General features: G+C 56.9%; 1 protein-coding gene across 4 annotated transcripts in view; it reads left to right on the top strand.

The window, feature by feature from the left end:
• RBFOX3 (RNA binding fox-1 homolog 3) overlaps positions 1 to 22,575 on the top strand; it is a 456,714-nt gene that overhangs the window by 255,271 nt on the left and 178,868 nt on the right. For all 4 annotated transcript variants that reach the window (XM_060645213.3, XM_060645215.3, XM_060645212.3 and 1 more), the window contains exon 3: positions 14,926 to 15,033. The gene's annotated coding sequence lies outside the window, so the exon portion shown is untranslated. The remainder of the gene's footprint in view (positions 1 to 14,925; positions 15,034 to 22,575) is intronic.

Raw genomic sequence — 22,575 nt, 5'->3', positions numbered from 1 at the left:
TGTATGCAGGGGTGAGTCCTCAAGGGCTCTGACAGTGAGCTGGGTGACAACATCCTGGAGGGGTGTGGACCCAGGAAAGGGCGGAATTAGGGAGAGAAGATCAGGAATTACAGAGGGAGAGCCTGAAAGAGGGCAGGTCCCCATGGAGGGAAATTCTCTAGAGCGGCCATGCTCAGAGCTGCCCCCTGGGAAGGCAAGCAGATCCTGAACACAGAGCCAGGAGACGTGGACTTGGTCCTAGCTGGACTGCTGGTTAACTGTGTGGCCTTAAGAAAACCACTTAATCTCTCCAGGCCTTAGTTTCTTCATCTTTAAAGTGGGAGTTAAAATACCTGCTTTTCCCTATTACAGTGGTCAGATTAGGTGAGTGCCAGGAGGAGGCATCCTGCAGGAGAGGCACCAGAAAAGCAGAGGACTCTCGGCTTCTGGCAGGAACGGGTTCTGCATTATCATCTGGGCCTGCGGCAATGGGCTGGTGAGGGTTGGATGGACCTGGGCTGAAAACCTGGCTCTGTTGTGCACCTCCATGAGCCTTAGTTCTCTCTCCCATAAAATAGGAATCAGATTATTGTGAATCGGTGTACAGAAGGTATCCAGCTCAGTCAGTGCCTGCCCTGGGGCTGGTGTGTCCTCTCCTCTGTGCACATGAATACAAAACTGCATAGCCTACCGGAAAAATCCAGATATTTTCGCTGCATCCCTCTGCTTGCTGGTTGTCAGTAAATCTCGACTAGATCCTTGCAGAGGCTGAGAAGGGAGGGAGAAGCTGGCACCTCCTATCTTCTTTCTCAACACGAGTTGCAAGAAATCAGGAGCCGTGGTGTGACGGGGCACCAGGAAATGCTGGTGGGAACGTGCTTTGCTGGGCCCAGTGTACCTCCACCAGCTGCCCCACCCCTGGCGTCCTGACATCCTACCCCACCCAACACCTTTGATGGACGTGCTCTGGGCAAAAAAAAAAAAAAAAAAAGAACAAAAAAAATTCCAAGCACCCGCCCCAGAAATATGTAATTGATCTCCCCACCCCCCCACCCCCGCCAGCTCTTAACCTGGGCTTTTCGGGAGGAGAAAAGATGCCTGATTAGAATATCTCTGAAGAGGGCAGTGAGTTATAGTAATGGACACTCTTCTAGCTGTCTCTCCCACTCATAAATACATCCCCCTCCGAAAGTGCAGATGGTCCATAATCGTCCATCATGCTGGAGTTCAGCACCGGACAGCTCCCGGGTGGGTTTTTCCTACGAGGCTCCTTTTTCTGCAAGCTAAAGGGAACTGTGACTCCACACAGCCGGTCCCTGTGATGGAGTGTGAGCAGTCCAGCCGTCAGGAGTGATTTAGGAGGGAACGAACAATAAATATCCGAGAGGTTGGAGCTCAGAGCAGGGAGCCAAAGAAGTCGGGGGTGGGGGGGCTGAGGCTCCGCTGCAGCTGTACTTACATTTTTGTTGTTCTGTTTATTGATTTTTAAAAATGTTTATTTTAATTTCGAGGGAGAGCAGGTGGTAGCGTCCCAGGTGGGTCCTGAGTGACCTTTCTAAGGAACCCGTTCTTTGCCCCCATCCCAAGGGCGAGGGGAGGGGTGAAGGCAAGGGGGCGTTCGGGTGGGGGGAGTGGGGGGAATGTGAAGCTGACATTCAGGGATAAGTAAGCACCCCGCAGTCTTACTGGCATCACTGGACAAGTCCCTCTGAGGTTAATTAAAGCTGTATCTTCTGATGAGGTGGCCCAAGTCATGCCCCAGATTCCTACCACATGTCGGTCCGGGAAGGCCCAACCCTACAGGCTGCCCAGACCCACCTGTGGAATCCCCAGGGATGAGCCCGTCACTCTGTCTTCCCAGGGGAGGCTCAAGTGAGAACAGCTCACCTGTGGCCATTTCTTCTTCATCCCAGCTTCTTCCTCCGGCTGCTCCTCCCCTGTGCTGGGGCTCGCACACAGCCGGAAAGGGGGGTGGGGGATGCTGTTGCTGAGGTGGAGGGGGTGGCTCAGGCCTCAGCATTACTGAAAGGCTTCGACATTGTGTACAAAGAGCCATGGAGCCTGCGAGTTGGACGTATTCAACCTCCGCGTTTCTGCAGCCCTTCCTTCTTTGATACACAGGGAGCCTTCAGTCTCTGGCCTGTCCTCTCTGTGCACACGGCCAGAGGGCCGTCCTTCGGACCATGACCCCACCTTGGGCTGTGGGCAGCGTTTCCTGGCCTCCCGGCCCTCCCTGCTCTTCTCTCCCCGTCCAGAGGCAGGGGAGGTGAGGCTGGCTTGGAGAGCGGTGGACGAGGGGCTGCGGCCTACAGGTGCAGGCCTCGCTCTGCCAGGTGGTGCCTCAGAGCTGTGCTGCTGCGGGAAGGCTGCCTGCTCCCGCTCTCCACACCCCCACTCCCAGGGCCTCCCTCCCTCCACCAGGATCAGGCTCCTCTCAACTCCAGATGGGGGTGAGGCTTTCAGAGCGGCAGAGCTAGGGGTCACAGGCAGACACCTGCAGGTTCATCCACAGACGTGCTTGCCGGAGTCGGCTGCCTACCCCCCACTGGAGGGGCTGCCTCCAAGGAGACCGGAGGCGAACCGCATGCTCTTCCCCCAAGGAAGAGGAGCCGCCAAGGGGAAAGCCTGGTGCCTCACTAACCCTTGGAAATGGAGTTCACCTCGGAGGCTTCCTGGGGCCCCTGGGGTCTCCCTGGGAACTAAAGCGATACCCTCCACTCATTTACCAGAGGTCAGCCAGCTCCAGGGCCACTGGTAGGATCGCTCTGGAAGCAGAGGAAGTCACACGCCTCCTGGGTGTGACGGGCACGCGAGCCCCAAAGCCAGCTTCTTCCGAGCCGCCTGCAGGGGCCCTGAGAGGGTGGCAGGAAGGCTGCCCACCACCCGCCGGTCCCGGGCCCGACCCACCTACCGACACCTAGTGGGCAGAAGGTGCAGAAGGGGCGAGCTGTGCAACAAGCAAGCAGTGTCCCCACTGGGAGGTCCCGGCAAGCACCGGGCTGCCCCCTCTCCCACCCCTTACAGATGCACTTGAATGATTCGACCCCTCCTGGAAGGGGCACCTAGAGATGTGCAAACAGCCCGGAAATGCACCATCCTGAGTCCTCATCCCGCCTCGCCAGCTTGACAGCAAAGCGTCTGTCTGGACAATTGGTTTTCCTTCTCAGTTTGCATCTGCGTGTGAGCGAAGGCCTGCTTCGGGCTCAGCGTTGGCGCATCGCTCCCCGCACCACCGGCCACGGGCGGAACACGCCTCCCTCGCCAGCTCTCAGCAAGCGGGCATCTCTGGCTGGTGTGGAAGAGCGCTGAGCAGGGTCACCGCCGCCCCTGCCATCCTGGCCGCCTCGAGCACAGGAGGACCGTGAGGAGCGAGCTGCCCACGACAGGGAGGCTTCGGGGGAGGGCCCAGGTGGGCAGGCAGGTGCGGCCACGAGGTGCCCGCTGTCTGCTGGCGGCCTTGCAGCGGCCATCACAGGCCCTCCTCCTGGCTGCAGAATGCGCCACCCTCACCGTCACCAGCATACGAGATTAGGGAAGCGGCGCTTAAGGGCCCGATTCACAACAACCCCGTTGACATCTGGCAACCAGTCTCCATCCCAGGGAAAACCGCCCTGGGGCCCACGACGAGCGTGGGAGGGTATCCATCTGTGGCAGCAGTGACAACGCAAACACTGAGACACGCTGGTTCCTGGAAATCGACTCTCTGCACCCACGGAGCTGCTTTGGAATGTCCTGGCCCGGTGTTTCTCTTCCCGAGGTCTGGATGTCACGGAAAACAACAGCACATCCTCTGCTGTCGCATACCCGTGCTGTGCGCCTTCTACACGTGTTGTTTCTAATCCCGGTGACAAGGGGATTGGGGTGTGCCTGAGGGTTAGGGGCCTGAGCCCCACTTCCGGGGAAGGGGTTCGGGCCTGCCTGGCTGCCAGCCCCTCACCTCCCTTCCTCCAGCCTGCACCCTACGTCCATCCAGCGTAGATGGACCCCGGTGACCCGGTGAGCGTGGGGCCGGCGTCCGCAGCCCAGTGCCAGCCAATCCCGTTGCCTCTGCGAAGGCTTTGCAGGTGAGCTGTGTATACAGTTGGCACTAGAGCTGGGAAGGGGGCTTCCAGGCGAGGGACTTTGAAAACCCCCTCTGAGGACCCCAGACAGCTCTGGATATTCCGTCCCCAGAAGGTGCACGTGTGTGCACACAGGTGCAGCTGGGGGCTTCGCGCACCTTGGACCCTGTTCAGGAACACCTGCGTGGGCGGCCGGGTGCCTGCGCGTATCTTTTCTCCACCCCGACCCTGGGGCGTCACGCTCAGCGGCCGCCGCCTTAGGGTGCTGTGTGACGCGTGCTTCATCTCTGGGGGGAGACGAGGTCCTCTTAGAAGCCAGGCCCTTAGCTTTTCCACCCACCGCCCCCAGCCGGATATGCTCCGCGTGGGCAAGAGAAAGGAGGCAAACTAACTTTTATTAAGGGCTCCGTGCTGGGAACCTTGCCTGGGCACGCTGCCTGGGCCATCTCGTTTAATGGCTTGGCACGTTCTTCCCAGCCCTTCAGCATTACGGTCTCGGTGAGACCATAACCTCCCCGCCTTCGCTCCGCCGCCGGGATGCCCCGCAGACCCGCCCTCCCTCCCTTCTGTGGTTGGCGTGCCCCGCTTCTGCCCCCCCGTATCCACCCCTGCTTCCCAAGCACAGCTCGGATTCCTCCCTTGTATCTCTCTGTCTGAACCCACGTGTTTCTTTACCCCAACATTTTTCTGGGTTGCTTTTTGCCTTTCTTTTAAATAACCAGAGACACGCATGTGAAGCTGAGGTCAAGTCACAGAAGGTCAGTTTTAGCTCCTGAATTAGAATATGGAATATGGGCTCACAGTGCTCAGCCCCATCTCTGTGCTCGGTAAGCACTCAGGAGTTCTGTTCTTCCCTTCTCAGCTCCCTCTCTCCCTCCGCCTCTGGCTTTCCTCCTCTGAGGACAAGGTGTGCAGTAGAGGTCCACATGCAGTGCCCAGTGCCTCGAAGCACGCTTGTGTCCCGCTCAGCCGAGTGGGTGTGTTGAGCCAGGGTTTGGAGGAGGCAGGGGCCAGGGGGCCCTGCTGTGTGTCCCCCCGACCCCGAGACCTAGCGAGAGACTGTCCCAGCTACCTTGTTGTTGCTCTCTTTCCCTGACATCGAGGACTTGGCATTTCACACAGGAAGGACGCAGGGTGGGGCCCCCAAGTTCTCTGCACCTTTGTAGATGGGCATTCGCCGTTCCAGGACCACGGGGACGGTCTGTGCCCTGGGTTCCAGGGCCTCCTGAGCACAATAAGATTTTAAGCTGCCCTGAGCTTTCAGCCCGTTTGCGTCCGAAAAACAAAGGCCCTTAGTCAAATCCGTGAGCAGCGTTTCATGGCAACGCGGACGTCGGCCGTGGGCACTGCCGGACGGTGGGGGTTTCCTCTCCTGGGACCCCAGCGCATCCGCACACGGCCTCCCCCAGCTGCACCGCCAGCTACCTGCAGGAGCCACCGTGGCCCTAAGGGCAGCTCTTGGCAGAATGCGCCCAATTCTCTGAAGGTGCCGAGAAGGTGGCTCCTGGGGAGCTTGAAGAATCCGTCTCGGCAGCGGCTGGAGCCACACTGTGGTAGGAGAAGTGGGCGGCTCCTCAGAGGCTCCTGCGCTGCAAAGGGCAGTTCTGCCCCCAGGGTTAGAGGGAAAGACACATCCCACCGAACAGGCAGGCAGAGCTCACAGCTGCGAGGCACAGTATTTTTGTGTCAAAGCCTCTACTGGGCAACTCAGCGAAGGGCGGAAGGCAGCTGTTCTCCAAACCCACCGAGGGCAGGATGTGGGGAATGACCTCAGGGCTCATCGTGAAGGATCTGGGGTAGATCGGAGGAAGGACTTTTCCTGGCAGCGAGGTTGGCTAAAGGTGGGGAAGGTTTGCCAAGAGAGGCAGGGGGGGCATGGAGAGCTCTTTGCTGGGAAGCATTTAAAATAGCACCAAGTGTCACAGCTGAGGACCAAGAGGGGTCCTGCCTGAAGGCAGGAGAAGGGACTGAGCAAACATCGCAAGCCTGTTCTCCAAGCAGGAAGAGCTGGGAGTTGCTGGACCACTGGGGCACACAGGGCCCTGCTTCTGGCCGGGGCGGCTGCCCCGTGATGGGCTGGGCTGCCAGCAGCGCCCTCCTCGTCCTGTGAGGCCCCGGACGTGGGGCCAGAGTCAGCACCAGGAGGGACTCTGTGCCGAGGGAATCCCAGCCACGCCCCCTAGAGGCCACGTTTGCAGTGGACGCCCCCAGCCAGCCTGGGCTGCTCTCTTTCTTTCTCTCTCTCTCTTTCTAGAGGGGACTCTCAGGACCTTCAGCGAGCTCCAAAACTGGGCACAGAGCTCTGGGGCAATCACTGCTCAGCCGGGCTGGCCGGAGTTCTGCAGGAGGAGCTGGACTGGAGGTGGAGAGCCTCTCCTGTTGTCCTTCCCCTTCTGCGGAGGACACGGGGCCCCTGGGTTCCCTCCTTTCTTTTGGTGACGCAGTGTGACTTCTCTTCCTTCCTGGCTCCAATATGTCAAAACTTTGTGGCAGCAAAGAAACGCAGGGAAAGCCATCTGGGAAGTAGGTCACCTAAAAACAACAACCTGACTGTAATTGAATTAGCTCCTTACAGGGCTGTCTCCAGAAGAGCCCAAATCCAGCGGCGGCCTCCTCCCCCTGCAACCTCCTCTCCATCCCCTCCCCCCACACCTTCCTTCCTTACACGGGGAATTTCAAAATGCAACCCTTGGCACAAATTATTCCAATAAAACCCCCTCAGGCAGATAATGAAAACATCACGACGTGAGCAGGCATCACTCAGGAAGCCAAGAGGTAAAGGCATTGGATGTGGAAATAAGGGGGCGTTTGCTGTTGTGTGGCGTTAGCAGACCCCCCCCCCCCCCCACCCCACACACACACCGTCTGGTTTGCGCTCCGCGGTTTTGTTTTCCGGATTCTGACAGTTGGTGGGTGCTGTCCTCCGTTGGGGTTTTGGGTGATCCACTCGAGCCTCATCCGTTCCGCTGGTGGCTTCCTGGATCCCAGGCGGCCTCCACGTGGCCACTGGGTCAGCAGGTACAGCCCGGGTCATCCAGACCCTCACTGGCAAGAGGAATTCGCTACAGCCCTTGCAAGGGCCCCGGCCGACAGCACCCGGAAGGTCCCGTCCACTCACAAACTTTGCCAACAGCCAGCAAGTGGTTCATGGCACGAAGGCTGATGGTGGGCTACGAGTTTTTCCATTCCGTGAGACTATCGTTCGTGAAAGAGGAGGGAAACAAGAAACTTCTAGAAAGGACACAGTGGCAAGCTTAACTTCTGTTCCTAGAAGCACCATGAGACCAGCCAGTAAAGACACACAAGTTAGTGTCTGTCGTGAGGACTGTCTGCTATGTAAATAAAGGGCAAGATTTGTCCCTCAGATCCAGTCTCTTTCCCAGCCGAGACGGCGGCCCACGGAGATAACGAGCTGTCACCCTGTGACTCGCCTTGGTCTCCTCAAAGATTGGGATCTTTTCTTTTTTCCTTTTTTTTTTTTTTTTTTTTAAGATCGCACTTCTAACCACACGGCAAGCGTCCACACCACCTACTGGTTGTCTGGAAAGCAGCTAGTTAAGAAGGGGCAGTCAGCGGTCAAGGACACCTTGCCAGTTTTCAGACAGTCTCGGGTCTACCTTCTCAACCCCCAGACGGCACAGATACTGTCCCCTTCTAGGCGTCCAGGGGAGAAAAATCCTCTTTTCGAGGACGCCCGGCCACACACCCCGATCCATTTTTCATACTTGCTCAGGACTTGATCGCCAACAGATCACTTGGAGTGGATCCAAACCGCCCACCGTCTGAACCGCAGCCAGACGTGCTCACTCCCACCCCAGCCTGGCCGGGCCCCGACCACCAATGTGTCAGCGTCCTTGTTCTCAAGTTGGCATGGGCCTGGGCCAACGCTTCAAACGCCGTCCACTGACTTGACTGCAGAATCAATAACAACTTCCTTCCAGCCATTTCGTGTGGAAATAAGCATCTGAGATTTGATGCATTGGGTCTGGTTTGGTGGAAAGAGTGCAGACTTTGGAACTCAAATGACCTGGGTCTGCATTTCAGCCAGGCTGCATGCTGACCACGCGGCCTTTGACAAGTGACAGCCTGGAGCCCCAGTCTCTCTGTCTGCAGGCTGGGGGCTGCAGTAGGAGTGGGGGGGGGGGGGGCAGAGGGGTTCAAGGAGGGGACAGAGCGCCAGACCCCCAGTCGGTCCTCATAAAGTGTTAGCTCCCTTCCTTTCTTTGAAGGGTGTGCCTGTGTCTGTGTGTGTGTGTGTGAGTGTGTGAGTGTGTGCATTTGCGTGTTAAGGCTGAGCAATCAGACAGCTAGGGTTGCCAACTAAAAATACAGGGCCCCTGCCTAAATTCTACCTTGAGATAAACCATGCATAAGTACCTCTAAGTAGTACAAGTACATCCCAAATGTTGCACGGTACATACTTATACCAAAAGATGTAAAACATTATTTGCTGTTTATCTGAAATTGCAAATTCAGCCGGGCATCCGGTAATTCTGTTTGCTAAATCTGGCAAGCCTGGCTGGAACAAGGTTTGTTTTTTCGGTTGTAAAGTTTGATTGACAGAAGCAGGTGTGCTTATGGGGACTGTGGCCACGGTGGCCTTGGGGGCAGGGACTGTGTGAGGAAGAGCCCCAGGCTGTGAGGCCCAGCCCTCCAAGCCTGACTCCCGACTCCCGACTTCCATGTGGCCTGGTGCCTTCTTTCCCCTTCTCCTTGTGGAGATCCTCCCGTGGCGTCAGGCAGAACTCTGAGTGCAGGCAGTCCTGGCTGGGAGCGAAGGTGACAGCCACAGCCTTGGCCCAGTGGAGCTGCCCACAGGTAGGGGGTTGACCCCGAGCCCGCACGGACCTACACAGCCCTGGAGAGAGCCTGCTGCTCACAGAGCGACGGCTACTCGCTGACCTGGGCACGGTGGAGCGTTCTCTCGAAGCCTTGTCCGTTCGTTTCACGGGTGACATTGGATCTTCCCGAAACGGGACCCAGCAGAGCTCAGGGCAGCTGCTAGACCCCTGTAGACCCGCCACACTGCCATGAACCCCGTGCACATGCTCCGCCCCAGCGCCCCGACCCTCAGGCACTGCTAAGCCGCCCCTCCCCTCGCCCACTCAGCACCACCCCCAGCCCCCTCCAGTGTTTACGCGGCCAAGCATACCCCGGTCCTCCCGTCCCACTCGGCGGGTGCTGTGGGTCCTGGCCGATGCTGGTGCCGGCGGCAGAGGGAGACCAGTAGGAAATGGAACCGCTTTCCTCCCCCAAAGACCCTCCGAGCTCTGCTGGCAGACCCAATCCCTCGTAGAGAGCACTGTTTTTGGTCCAATCTCATTTGTACTGAGGTTCCCTCCAGGGTTAGCTCGGGAGACGTCCCCCACTGGCCTCTTCCGAGGGGCCTTATTTACCAGAATCCCCTTGGTGTGGCATTTAACGTCTCCATTAACATTTCGTGCATCTTGCTCATTGCGCGCCATGGGCCCTCAGAGACCGCCGGGGTGGCGGGCGCGCAGCAGCCCGCAGAAACGCCAGGCTTATTCTAATTGGTTTGAAACTGTCGCTGTCGGCCACAGAGGGGTCCCTTTCCTTGAGTAATGACCTGGAATTTGATCGTGCAGCTTTTATTAGCTTGTAACACCGAACGTGGAACCGTGTGAGATCAGAGCAAGAGCCAGGCACACATCTGCCCTCCGCGGCGCGCTCGAGCTGGGCACACATCTGCCCTCCGCGGCACGCTCGAGAGGGTGCACCAGCCACACAGGACCCGCGTACATGGGGAAGTGCTGCCCAGTAGACGGCAGATGGTGCTTCTGGGGGGAGAGCGCCTTGAATGAGTTTCTGACATTCCAGGAATGAGTATCTCCTGCACACCCGTGGACCTGCCAGGAGGCACCTAGGAGTCAGCCGCCGGTGGCAGAACCACGGTCCCCTCAATTGGGGGAAGGGAAAGGTGGGCTAATAACACGTCTGCGCATTCTCACTTAATGCTCGGGTTTCCTTGTCTGCTTGAAGGCGTCCGCTTGCCAGAGATGGGAAGCTTTGCTCAGAAGACCGTCACCCCGGGCCCCAGGGCATCATGACTTTTCCTTGCATTTGTTGAGCAGAGGAAGCACCCGGTGGTCCAGAGTCTGGAATGTTCCAGCACATGGTTCCCTCCCCACACCCTGGCCCTCCCTTTGCAGTGCACGAGACTTCTGTCGGCTCAGGCTGGTTGTAAGGAAAACGTTCGCGGACAGTTGAGGGAGCAATTCTAGACTAGCTCATCGTCTGTTAAATGGAGGGAGAGTGGCAAGGAAAATCTGGTGCCTTCCGTCCATCAGTCTGGCCCTCCTGGCCACTGGCGAGTCTGTGGAGTCGGAGTGCATGAGGGCTGCCCTCCCGGCCGCGTGCCACTCATGTGGCATCAGTATCTCTTACTCCCTTAAGGGGCTCACGATCCAAGCACCCTCATCCAAAGAAAATTTGGAGAATTGTGATGATTAAGGCAAAATATAATAACTGTGTCCCTCTACCCTCAATTAACAACAGTTAACATGTAGCTATATTGCGTTGTCTTTTTTTTTCTAGGTTTGTTTATTTATTTTTGAGAGAGAGAGAGAGAGAGAGAGAGAATTCCAAGCAGGTTCTGAGCTGTCAGTGTGGAGCCAGACTCGGGGCTCAATCCCATGAACCATGAACTCACGACCTGAGCCGAAATCAAGAGTCTGACGCTTAACAGACTGGGCCACCCAGGCGCCCGCTACATCGTCTTTTAAAATAAGATAAAAACAGAGAGGGAGGCACACCGTAAGAGACTCTTAAATACAGAGAACAAACTGAGGGCTGCTGGAGGGGAGTCGGGTGGGGGGAGGGGCTAAAAGGGGGATGGGCATTAAGGGGGGGCACCTGTTGGGATGAGCACCGGGTGTTGTTTGTAAGTGACTGGATTCTACTCCTGAGACCAGTACTACACTGTATGTTAACTAACTTGAGTTAAAAAAGTAAATTAAAAAAATAAAAATGAAGGAAGCAGTGCAGACAGGTTCGATCCCCTCTGCCCGCTCCCAGCCTCACCCCGTGCCCCCCAAACACTCGCACCCAGGAATAGATTGTGTCCGTTTTTTTTGTCCCTTGGAGAAAACATTTACACACACATGACCGTGAACACTAAATAGATAGTTTTTTATGCCTTTTTTTTTTTAATTTTTTTTTAAACGTTTATTTATTTTTGAGCCGGAGAGAGACACAGCATGAACGGGGGAGGGGCAGAGAGAGAGGGAGACACAGAATCTGAAGCAGGCTCCAGGCTCCGAGCCATCAGCCCAGAGCCCGACGCGGGGCTCGAACTCACGGACCGTGAGATCGTGACTTGAGCTGAAGTCGGAGGCTCAACCGACTGAGCCACCCAGGCGCCCCAATTATGTCTTTTTAAAGTGCACATACGTGACATCCTTCTGGAAACTGCTGCACTCATTCCGCGTGGTGTTTTCATGGCTCCTTCCCGCGGACGTGGGTGTTTCCGACCCGTTCCCTTTACCTGCTGTGTGGACACCTGCCTTAGGAATCGGCCACTCTGTCTTTATCTGCCCTTCCCTTGATGGGTACTTGGTTGTCACACCCCACTGGGGGCAGCGCCACCCAGCGGGGCCCGGAGCCTGTCTCCATGTGTCCAGGAGATGTGTCTGCACCTGGGCAGTGAGTGGCTGGGTCTCAGAAAGTTCCGGGCCCTGGTCCCAGCTCTCCGACGTGTCTGGACCTACCCGTGCTGCCGTGCTGTCCTCAGCGGCCCTGGGATTGCCAGTGTGTCTGCGCGTGTCCACGCAGGCACTGAAAGACAGCACCTTGCCGCGTCTGAGTCCCCAGTGCCCGTCCGTCTTTCCTCCGTGTGTCGGCGAGCTGGACTTGAGCAGTCTGTATCTTGGAGAGGTTTGGGGCAAGAAGTGAAACCCATATACTTGTAAAAAAGAGAGAGAACGAGAGGAGGGGAGGAGGGAGGGAGAAAGAAAACCGTTTACCAGCGTTTGGGCCCCCACTGCCTGGACCCCACTTCACGAGCGACCCTGACCTGCGGCCTCCACGGTGACAGGCTGAGCAGCTGTGTTCAGGGCCTGACCCTTTGCTGCCCTCGGAGGCTCTCTGGCCATCAGAGCCCTCCGCTGCTGGAGATGGGAGAACGGGCAGGGGCGTCCCCTGGGCTGGGGGCGTCTGCAGGGCTGGAGACCTGGGGGAGGTGCTGCAGCCACGGGCCCCCAGGGATTTCCCACAGGAGGCACAGGCACCCGGCCAGTGGTGCAAGCATGCAGGCAGCCACACTCAGGCCAAATCCACGCTCCACGTGGCATCTCCAGGGGGCAAAGAGAGGCTGGCCATGCCCTCCCTGCCCCGAAGGTGTTGCTGGACCCTCCCAAGCCAGGCCAGGCCTCTCTGCTCCTCCCATACCCAGGGCATCTGGGGCGAGGACCCCAGCCGGGAAGAGAGAGGTGAACGGGCCCAGGACGTGAAGACAAAGCGAGCGAGTGATGCGTAGCAGCCCGTGCACCACCTCGCCGTTGCTCTGTCCCCAGACTCGTGCTTTGGAAGTGCAGGGACCCCCGTCCCCTCTCTGGCGCTGCTGAATCGGCCCCTGGAGCTGCCCACCCTACCCTCTTCCATGAGCCTTCCCCAGTGGGCTTTGGAGGGTTTCCCAGGGCTGTGCATAAGGGTCTTAGCTGCGAGGGAGCTCGCGGTGCGGATGGGGAAACCCAGTCACCCAGAGGCCCACCGTAGCAAGAGCCAGGACAGGGTGCCATCACAAGGCATCTCATGCCGGATTCCCTGGGCTCAGGTCCAGGCCAGTGTGTGGTTGTTTCCCTGTAGAGTTCCTGGAAGGGTCGCCAGTTACAGCCACGAGAAGGTTCCGGGTGCCCTCATTGCCCTAAGCCCCCGGTCCCATCTCTCCCGCTGCCTCCTCCCCAGGGAGGAGTGTGTGCTCGGGCTCAAAGAGGACCGGACCACGGCAACCACGCAGTCTGTTAACCCAATAAAATCTCAAGTTCATGAGCAGGAGGGTTTCCTGGCCTGAGCCTGACATGCTACTTGGGACGGGTGGCATGCCCCCATCCCGGGAAGGGTCCTGTCACCCAAGAGCCAGCTGCCATCCACCCTCCAGGTGGGTCTGGCTGTCCACCCTCTGCCCGCCGCGCCCTGTCCCCATCAGAAGTCCTCAGGCCATGCCCTGTGGTGTCTTCTCTGCCCAGCCTAGACTCAGGATGCTTGTTCTCTGTGTCACTGAGAATCCCCAGTCCCTCTTCTTAAAGATCGGCTCTGTTCCTGTCTCCCTTGCGTTCTCCCTCCTTCTCTGTCTCCTGGGACTTTTCCTGGTGTGCCTAATTCCCAGGGGCCGCTTCGGCTTCTGGGATGCGGCCCCACCTCGCTGCACACACACGACCCTACCAATCGATTCTGAAAGCAATTCGTCACAGTACAGTGGTGCTGGTAACTGTGGCATTTTGCTTCGTGGTTATTGATACATCATCGGGACTGAGAAGCAGTGCTGGGGGGGAGGGGGGCAGCACTGGGCGGGGCACAGCGGACAGGGTGTGGAGACAACTGTCCTGCAAATGCCAGGGAGCCCCGCTCTGGCAGGGGGTTGGGAGGCAGATTGTGAGACTCAAGAGGAACCTGGTGCCAGGGGCTGGGACATCAGCTCATGAGAGACTCAGGGTCAGTGCGTTCCTGGGCTCGTGACCCTGCATTCCTTGCCCCCAAGGGATGGCTGGCCCCTTGCTGCCTCCTCTGCCCTTTCCACATCATCGAGGGGCCCAACTCCTCTGGAAGTGCAAGCTGGAAAGACCCCAGAGGCGCTGAATCAGCCACGGTTCTCCCGAGAAACAGGACCAATGGGAACTGTTTATCTATCCATCCATGCATCCACCCATCCATCTGTCCGTCCATCCAGCCATCCATCTGTCCGTCCATCCACCCATCCGTCTGTCCATCCATCCATCCATCCGTCCGTCCGTCCGTCCATCCATCTGTCTGTCCGTCCATCCATCCATCTATCCATCCAGCCATCCATCCAGCCATACATCTGTCTGTCCATCCATCTGTCCAGCCATCCAGCCATCCATCTGTCCGTCCATCCATCTGTCCATCCATCCATCCATCCAGCCATCCATCTGTCCATCCGTCCATCCATCCATCCATCCACCCATCCATCCGTCCGTCTGTCCGTCCATCCGTCCGTCCGTCTGTCCGTCCATCCATGCAGCCAGCCAGCCATCTGTCCATCCATCCATCCATCCATCCATCCATCCATCCATCCATCCATCCACCCATCCACCCATCCATCTCTCCATCCATCCATCCATCCATCTGTCCATCCATCCATCCATTTATTCATCTCTCCCTTCCCCCCTCCATCCATCTTTCTGTCAATCTACTTGTCTTATCTATATCTATATTATCTACATCTATATCTATATCTACCTATACGATATACATGATGTAGATAGATAGATAGATAAAGAAAAGAGATTTGTTTCAAGGAATTGGCTGGTTGTGGTGAGCCAGCAGGCTTTGATGAGCGAGGGTGAAGGTCTAGATAAACTGTAAGGTCTGTACCTTACAGCCAGACCCCATGGGCTGTGGGCCCCCTACCCCACGGGTCCCAGAGCCTGTCTGATATTGTGCGTCTCACTGCAAGAGAGCAGCAGGGCTGTGAGTGGCTGAGAGCCTCGAGGTGGCGAGCAGAGACGCTTTGTTATAACTTCTCCCAGCCCGATGCTCCTTGGTTGCAGCGTTGAAACGATGCCGTTCCCATGACACTCTGTCCTGTGATATTTTTAATCAAGAGCGCGGGAGAGCGTGTGTCTGATGCACTCCAGATATTCAGAGATTGAAAATGGTTTTGTTCTCGTGTTTTCTTTTCTAAATGCAGCGTTAAGTCAGAACGGCCAGAGGAAGATTCTGCCAGCATTTCCCTTGAGCTGGTCTGCAGACCCCTTCGGCTGGGAACCTGTCCCAGGAGCTCTCCGTCGGCAAACAGGTGCGCATCCCCTCACGTCGAATTTTCTGCTCCACCCGGAGCTGGTTCCTGGATCCAGGTTCCTGGATCGGGGCTTCTCGGGGGCCCAGGGTCTGGGAGTGGCTATCGCTGTGGGCGGCAGCGTGGCACTTCGGCAACGTGTCAGCGTGGCGTCAGCTGGGGAAGCCGTGGTTGGTTAGAGAAGAGGGTCCGCCCCTCCCCCCGCCGCTTGGTTCCTGAACCCTTCTGTGTTTCCTACCTGCCCTTACTCAGTCCCATTTCTAAAATGCAAATCAGTGAGTGCATAATAGATAATTAATAGACTGATCAGCCAGCAAGGGAGGTAAGTAGATAAATAATTTTAATCATCCTTGGGTTGCCCATAAATTCCCTCACTGCCTTTTTATTAAACTCTCTGTTTACAGGAGTCATTTATATTGCATGCCACTTTGCAAATCCCTTCCTTGGCGTCTCCCACCAGGTCTGACCTGGAGTGGGGGCACCGTGTGACAGCCAGGGTCTTTTCCCGGCAGGGCCGGGCGCTGGCACAGGTTTCGAGAAGCTCTGCCCAGGGAGCAGGGGTGGGGGGCGACAGGGAAGACTGTGCTCAGCTCCCCGAGGCCTGCCCTCTGCTCCCCAACGTGGCCGCAGCCTATATTTAGACAGACTCAGAAACCTTTATTATGCTTGGCACCTGTGCCATAGGTATGAGCTCACTCTCCTCCCCAGGGATGGCCTCCACCTATTAATAGCCTTGGCTGAGGCTTCCTCGCCGCTCCGAGTGCCAAGAGAGAAAGTGGGTTAATAAATATAAAAGAAAACTCCCTTAAGAGGGCCTGGGGCCAAACTCTCGCCCAGACTCTCCAAGACTGGTGGCTGATGGGGCCCAGAGGGGCCCAGGGTTCCCTTTACCCGGCCTCTCCTCCTCCGACCAGTGGTCCGATGCCTGGCTGGCAGGTGTGAGGACCGGCATTGGAGCAGTGCTCTGGGTTTCCAGGGAGCTGGGATGGTTGAGGCACAGGTGGGCAAGGCCGCCAGCCAGGTGGGGCGGAGGTAGGGGTTCAGATGTGACCTGGGTGCATCTGGCGGCTAAAGGAGATGGGGGTGCATCTTGGCTCTCCTGCCTCCCCCTTCCCACCGCTACCGTTTCTCTGTTGGTTTTCGCTGGTGACCTTGTGCGCCTACAGCATGGAAGAGAAGGGGGGAGTGGCCCTTGGGGTGGTCACTGAACAAGACGAGTCTCTCCTCGCCTTCTCCCCCACTCCCCGGGTCTGTAGCAAGGATAGTTTAGCCTGAGTTAGAAACACCTGTGAAAACAGAGCGGCATCCCAGGGAACAGGGCAGGGAGGGGACGGGGAAGCTCCCTAAAGACAGGTGTGCCCAGGGTCAGCTCCCAGCCGAATTTCAAAGTGTCAGCGGCCGGCACTCTGCACAGACGCGCGGGCTGCCCCTGGGCGAGGGAGTCCTCACCTGACACTGCAGAGCGCCCTCGGGCCAGGGAGTGGTTCTGTCCCTGTCTTGTTCATTCTCAGCCTGGTACTGTGCAGACACTCCTAGGATTCGTCCTCCTGCGGGTGGGAGGTCACTGCCACCCGGCTCCTTGGCGGCAGCCAAGGCCCCCACCTGGGGACGGGCAGCCTCCTGCCGCTGCCTGGGCCGGACGCCGGGGTCCACCTGACACCTGGATGGCCAGCTGGGCTCACACCTGCCGGTCACGTCTCCTCCTTGGAGGGCAGCTGTTTGCCCAGGGCAGAGAGGGAATTCAGGCTGAACAGGTGGAAAGGCCTTTTTAAGTTGCACTCGGTGGAATTCGAGTCTGAAAAGCGGCCCAGTGGAGGCTCCCTGCCCTTTCAGGAGTTTATTTAGCTCAGAGCCGCACGCCCGCCCTGCCGCCTCCCCGGCCCGCACACTGGCTGAGTGGGAGGGAGGGAGACCGCCCGGGGAAGAGGCGGAAAAAGCTGACGGGGCAGATTTTCCAAATGCTTCTTCCCTCTGCTCAGTTCAGGGCAGGCTGGAGGGGCGGCCACTGAGCCCGCTTTCACTGCGTTCTGTCTGAGGCAGGCGGACAGGGGGACAGGACTGTGCCTTTCGTTAGGACTTGGGGGCACTGGGAACGTACGTGTTCGCGGAACCCCGAGAGCGAGCCCTGTCGCGACAGCTCAGCGTCTCTGGCGTCTCGGGTCATTCGGCGGACGTTTTTAGGGCCTCTTGTCCGTTTCTGCTTTGGGGGGACTTGGGGCAGGTGGAAAGGGAAAATAATGAATGAAGACCGGAGCACGTTGGTGGTCCAGCCAGTGGTGGACACCCCAGCAAGGCTCCTTGCTCTCTGGGACGCGCTGGTCCACGGGAAGGAGTCCGGTGGGGAGGGGATGCCCCCTCGCTCCAACAAGAGGCCCCCAAGTCCGCAGGGCGTTTACATCCACTGCTGTGGTTGAGCCCCTCACACATCCCCACTGCACATGAGGCCCCGGGGAGCAGGAAAGGAGGGGCCGCGACTGGAATTCACACCTTCTGGGGCTTCTGACCCTTGCTCAGTATGTGAAGCACAGAAGCGGTTTGTCCGTGGACCACCTTGAAGCAGCTGTGGCCAACTCACCTCCTTGGGCAAGAGGTTCGTGCAGAACAGAGAGTGGGGCCTCTGGGCTGGGCGCCCCGGGCCCCAGGAGGCTGAGTGAGGGTGTCATCACTGGGGCTTGCCTGTGTCCTTGGTTCAGAGTCTACACTGGACGCCTTCGTGAGGTTGAGCTACGGTATTTGCCTGTGTGCACACGTGTGCGTGAGATGGGGGGGGGGAGGGGCTCCAAGCTGACTTGGTGTCTTAAAAATTCCTCCCTAACCTGAAATATAAGGAAAATAGGAAGAAGGTGATGCTCTGGCCCTGTCGGTGTCAAAGTAGTAAGTCATACTGTGTCCCATTATGTCACACCCTTAGAATGCCATGGGACGTCCGAGCTGGGAGGGCCCCTGGGGACCATCTTGTCCAGCTCCTTCCTTTTTTGGCCAAGCAGGAGACTGGGCTCTGAGAGGCCCAGGGCTCCCCCCAAGGCTCGCAGCTGGTAGTGGAGGCTGTTCTCCCGCATCCTCCTCAGGACCCTTGAGGGGTGGCGTCCCTGTTTCAGCTGTCATTGCACTGAAGGTGACTCTTCCAGGGATCAGTGGTCTCGTGCCCCTGGTCCGCCTGACCTGCCTGTCGGGGCCGGGCAGGTGGAGGTGTGTACCTTCGGTGCCGTCATCAGGCTGGCCCCTGGCTTCCTAAGTGCAGAGTGTCCTAGCAGTGCGGGCGTGACCTGTCCCGGGAGAGGGCGTGACAGAGGAGCCAAAGGAAAGAGCTGAGGGCTTTGCTTCCCCCACAGACAGGGACGGGTGGATCGAGCTCCTGCCCCCACAACATGATTCCAGACCTCAGGTGCCAGCGGCACCTTCGGGGAAGGGCAATCGCAGAGATGAATCCGGAAGGGCGGCTCTTTGGTTTGTCTTCCTCCTCTGGGGCTAGGGGGGTCTCAAGGCCGTCCTTAGGATCGATGCTTTTCTTTTTAAATAAAAATGAGCTCATGGTACCTTTTTGTTAGTACATAAACAAGGCATGTTCGCCGTAGAAAAGTACGGACGAGAAAGCGAACGTATAATCCAGCTGTCAGAAATTACAGAAATGGGATCACAGTCTGTCCATTGTTTGGTAACCCGGGTTTTTTCTGGCTGTTTCAGCCTAACAGGAGCTGGCCTGTTGGCCCAGTGATGACATCTTCAGGAGCGTACTTCTAGGTGGATTGTCACCTCGCTTTTAATGCATGCACACTGCTTCATTACACAGAGGTGTCATCATTCACTTACCCAACCCCCCAGGTATGCTTCCGACTACTCTGACAGGCATTAGCCTCTGACCCCGCTTCCAGAATTCTCTGGCACACCTCAAGAAACCAGAAGATTAATTTCCCAAATAGGAATCAGGAGATGATTATTCACATTCCAAAGGAGTCTGCAAACATATCCTCCAAGAGCTCCTTTGATGAATGGGCTCCCCCGGGGCATCCAGACGTGCTCCCGTGTGTGGGATCCCGGTCCACATCCAGCTGCGTGGAGGGTGGCCCCCGTGGCCTCACGCTCCCACCCCTTCCTTCATGGAGGCCTTTCCCGGGTCCGCAGAGCGCGTGTGTGGGCGTGTGCACAAACGAGCACGTGCACACCCGCACCCACGCCCGCACATACACACATGCGTGCCTGCCTGCATACACACACAACGTCTGGAAGCCTGTCCCGTGATGGGCTGAAAGGTGATGATAATTTAATTCATCGTTAATCACATCGTTATCAGGTGGTCTGCCCCTGGCAACCATTCCCGGGGAATAAACTGTCATCTCTCTCTAAAAGATAAAGGGAAGTCAGCATTCATGAGGTGAGGCAGGTCAGGGCCCCCAGGCCGTGTAACTTACTATTTAATGAGACAGAGACATCTCAGAGGAGTAGAGACTTCAGGGGACTTTTAGTGAAACCAGATCTGAAAACCCCACATCCCAGCCTGCAAGGCAGCGTCCACGGGGGGGCGCGTATGGTGGTGTCGCCATCTGGGAAGCGGGGCTGTAAGTTCCCCTAAATGCGTCTTTTCCCTGATAAGCCATCTGTACCCACAGAAGAGCAAAGGCCCACCCACGGGAGAACGGTGCCCACAGGCAAGGCATTAGTGTGTGTTCATATGACCGTATACCCAACAGTCCATAAACACATTTCTGGTATATTTGTGTTCAATTTCAGAATACCTAAATTATACTTGGGTTTATATTTAATCATGTATATAAACATAAATATAAATAAATATATATATATGTATATATATATATATATATATATATACACACACACACACGTACCCACTTAACGTCTATATTTTTAAAATAACTTACTGACTTGAAATTCATAGGACGTAAAATTACCAGCTAAAGTGAACAATTCAGTGGCACTTGGCACAGCCACGATGTACAGCCACCTCCTCTGTCTGGCTCCCAGCCATTCCCATCACCCTGAAAAGACCCCTCACTCAGGTGTATTTAAAAAAAAAATTTTTTTTAACGCTTATTTGTGAGAGAGAGAGAGAGAGCGCAATTGGGGGAGGGGCAGAGAAAGAGAGGGAGACACAGAATCCGACGCGGGGCTCGAACTCACGAGCGGTGAGATCATGACCTGAGCCAAAGTCAGATGCTTAACCGACTGAGCCGCCCAGGCACCCCCCCCACTCAGGTGTATTTTTATCAATGTTTAGTTACTTTGTTTTGAAAGGTGCCCTACCTACCACCAGCCCTCCCCCTCCCTCCCCTAAAACCAACAACTTGAGAAAAGCTGGGCAACTTCAACAACGTGTGGAGTCTGGGATTGGACATCATTCATTCATTCATTCACTCATTCTTTCAGGACGTGTTTATGGGGTACCTGATGGTTGGAACCCTGGCCCTGTGTCTTATTAGCGATGTCAGGCAGTTACTTAACCTGTAACATCTCAGCTCCTTATCTGTAAATCGGGACAATAACATTCTTCTCGAAAGGCTCTCAACAGGATGGAGGAAATATTAATTGTATGTGAAGGAGCTGGGACAGTGCCCAGCGTGTGGTGAGAGCTCCGTGTACGTATGCCTCTTTTGAAATTTTATTTTTAATCATGGTAAAATACACAGAACACAGTTTAGCGTCCTAACCGTGTTAGAACTCTTTCCATCTTATAAAACTGAAACTCTGTCCCCATTAGACTCTAACTCCCTCCCACTCCCCCGGCGCCCACCGTCCTGCTGTCTGTCTCTGGATTTGAGACCCCAGGGACCTCACACGTGTGGAACCCTACGGTGCTTGTCCCTCTGTATCTGGCTGACGTCAGTCAGCATCATGTCCTCCGGCTGCCTCCATGCTGTGGCGGGTGTCAGGAATTCCTTGCTGTTGATGGCCGAATGATACTTACGGATGGACCCGCCTCGTGTTCGCCCGCCCTCCATTGTGGACGCCAGGTGGCTCCTGCCTCTTGGGTGCCGTGAGCCACGCTGCTCTATGTAGGTGTGCCTTTTTATTCATCTGTCTTGACATGGAAACCGAACGGATTTGGAAACTCCCTTACCAGGGAGGCACTCCTGTTCCCCGCGTCACATCCCCCCCCCCCCCACCCACCTGCAGAAGACAGGCCTTGAGACTGCAGGACTGAAACCCCATCGGGGAGCCCCTCTGTGTCAGTCTGTTCGGGGCACATCTTTGCAGCTCTCTGTCTGGAAAATAAATCTGCCCAGTGGGAGGCGATTCTCCCGCTGACTTTGGATGAGGCTCGTGGGCCCGTGGCACCTGGGAGACTTCGCCTCCTATTAACTGCCCACCCAGCTAGCTTCCACGTCCCGACAGACGATGCGGAGAGGCAGAGGTCCAGAATGACTGAGCGGGTTACACACGCTGCTACAGCCTTGTCTTGAGATAGTGGGGGATGGGTGAGCAGGGACCTACAGAGCCCCTGGGGGCTCCCCCAGGCTCCCCTCTGAAGGAGGTGTCTCCTGGCCCGACTCCCAGGGTCGCTCCCTGGGGCCTGAGTGCTCAGCCTGGCAGTGGGCGGGACGAGGAAGGGGCGGTCCAGAGGCCCACAGGGTGTCTGGAGCCCAGGGCAGCAGAGAAGAGAGGCTTGTCTTCCCCAAGTAAATGCCGGAACCGGGGGCCGTGTTTCATCCTGACAACCCTGAGTCCCCTGTGTGGGATTCTGCCTGTAAATGCTGTGCGGCCACAAAGGTGGGACTTTCTGGGAAGGAAACGCTGAAATGTCAGGCCGTTCTCTCCTGAGACCCATTAATCTCTTCTGGAAACACAAAGCAAGATCAGTCCCCACTTCAGTCACCAAGCTCCCTGGCGCTGAGTCACAGGGGGTTTCTGGTGTTTCCTTCCGAGCCTGAAACGCAGGCCTAGAGACTAAGACACCTCGAGGAGTCGGTCACAACAGGCAGAGCGGTGACAGCGGCGTCACAACAACAACGTAGCTTTCACCCAGGGCACTGACCCCGCAGACACCTCCGTCTGGTGGGTGCTCCCTTTACTCACGTTTTAGGCCCATTTTACCCACATGTGGATTCTCCCCTCTTTCGGGATCCCCCACCCCCACCCCGCCCCGAAGGTGTAAAAGTTTTTCTCTCACTTTTAAGAAAGGAAGGATATTTTTGTTAGAAATCAGAGCTGCATTTTAGCAGGATCGGGTCTTCTGTTCTGGAGTGATGTCACCGGCTTTTCTTTTCGATTTGCCCCATCCCTACTGGATTCCTGGTGCTCCCGGAGGAACACTGAGCTGGCAGGGCCTGTGTTCGTGAACTCGGGCTGCTGTCACCAAGTGTCAGCCTGGACGGCTTCAGCAACACCATATTTCCTCACAGCCCCAGAGGCTGGACGTCCAAGGTCAGGAAGGCAGCAGGGGTGGTTTCTCTGGAGCCTTCTTCTGGGGCTCGCAGACGGCCGTCTTCTCTCTATGTCTTCACATGATCATCCCTCTGTGCACGTCTGTGTCCTAATCTCTTCTTATAAAGACACCAGTCACACTGGATGCAGGCCCACCCTTGTGAC

The sequence above is a fragment of the Panthera onca genome, chromosome E1 (genome assembly GCF_046562875.1).
Source record: "Panthera onca isolate mPanOnc1 chromosome E1, mPanOnc1 haplotype 2, whole genome shotgun sequence".
Lineage (NCBI taxonomy): Eukaryota > Metazoa > Chordata > Mammalia > Carnivora > Felidae > Panthera > Panthera onca.
Note: the sequence above shows the minus strand (reverse complement) of the source record. Positions and strands in the feature narration are given on the sequence as shown.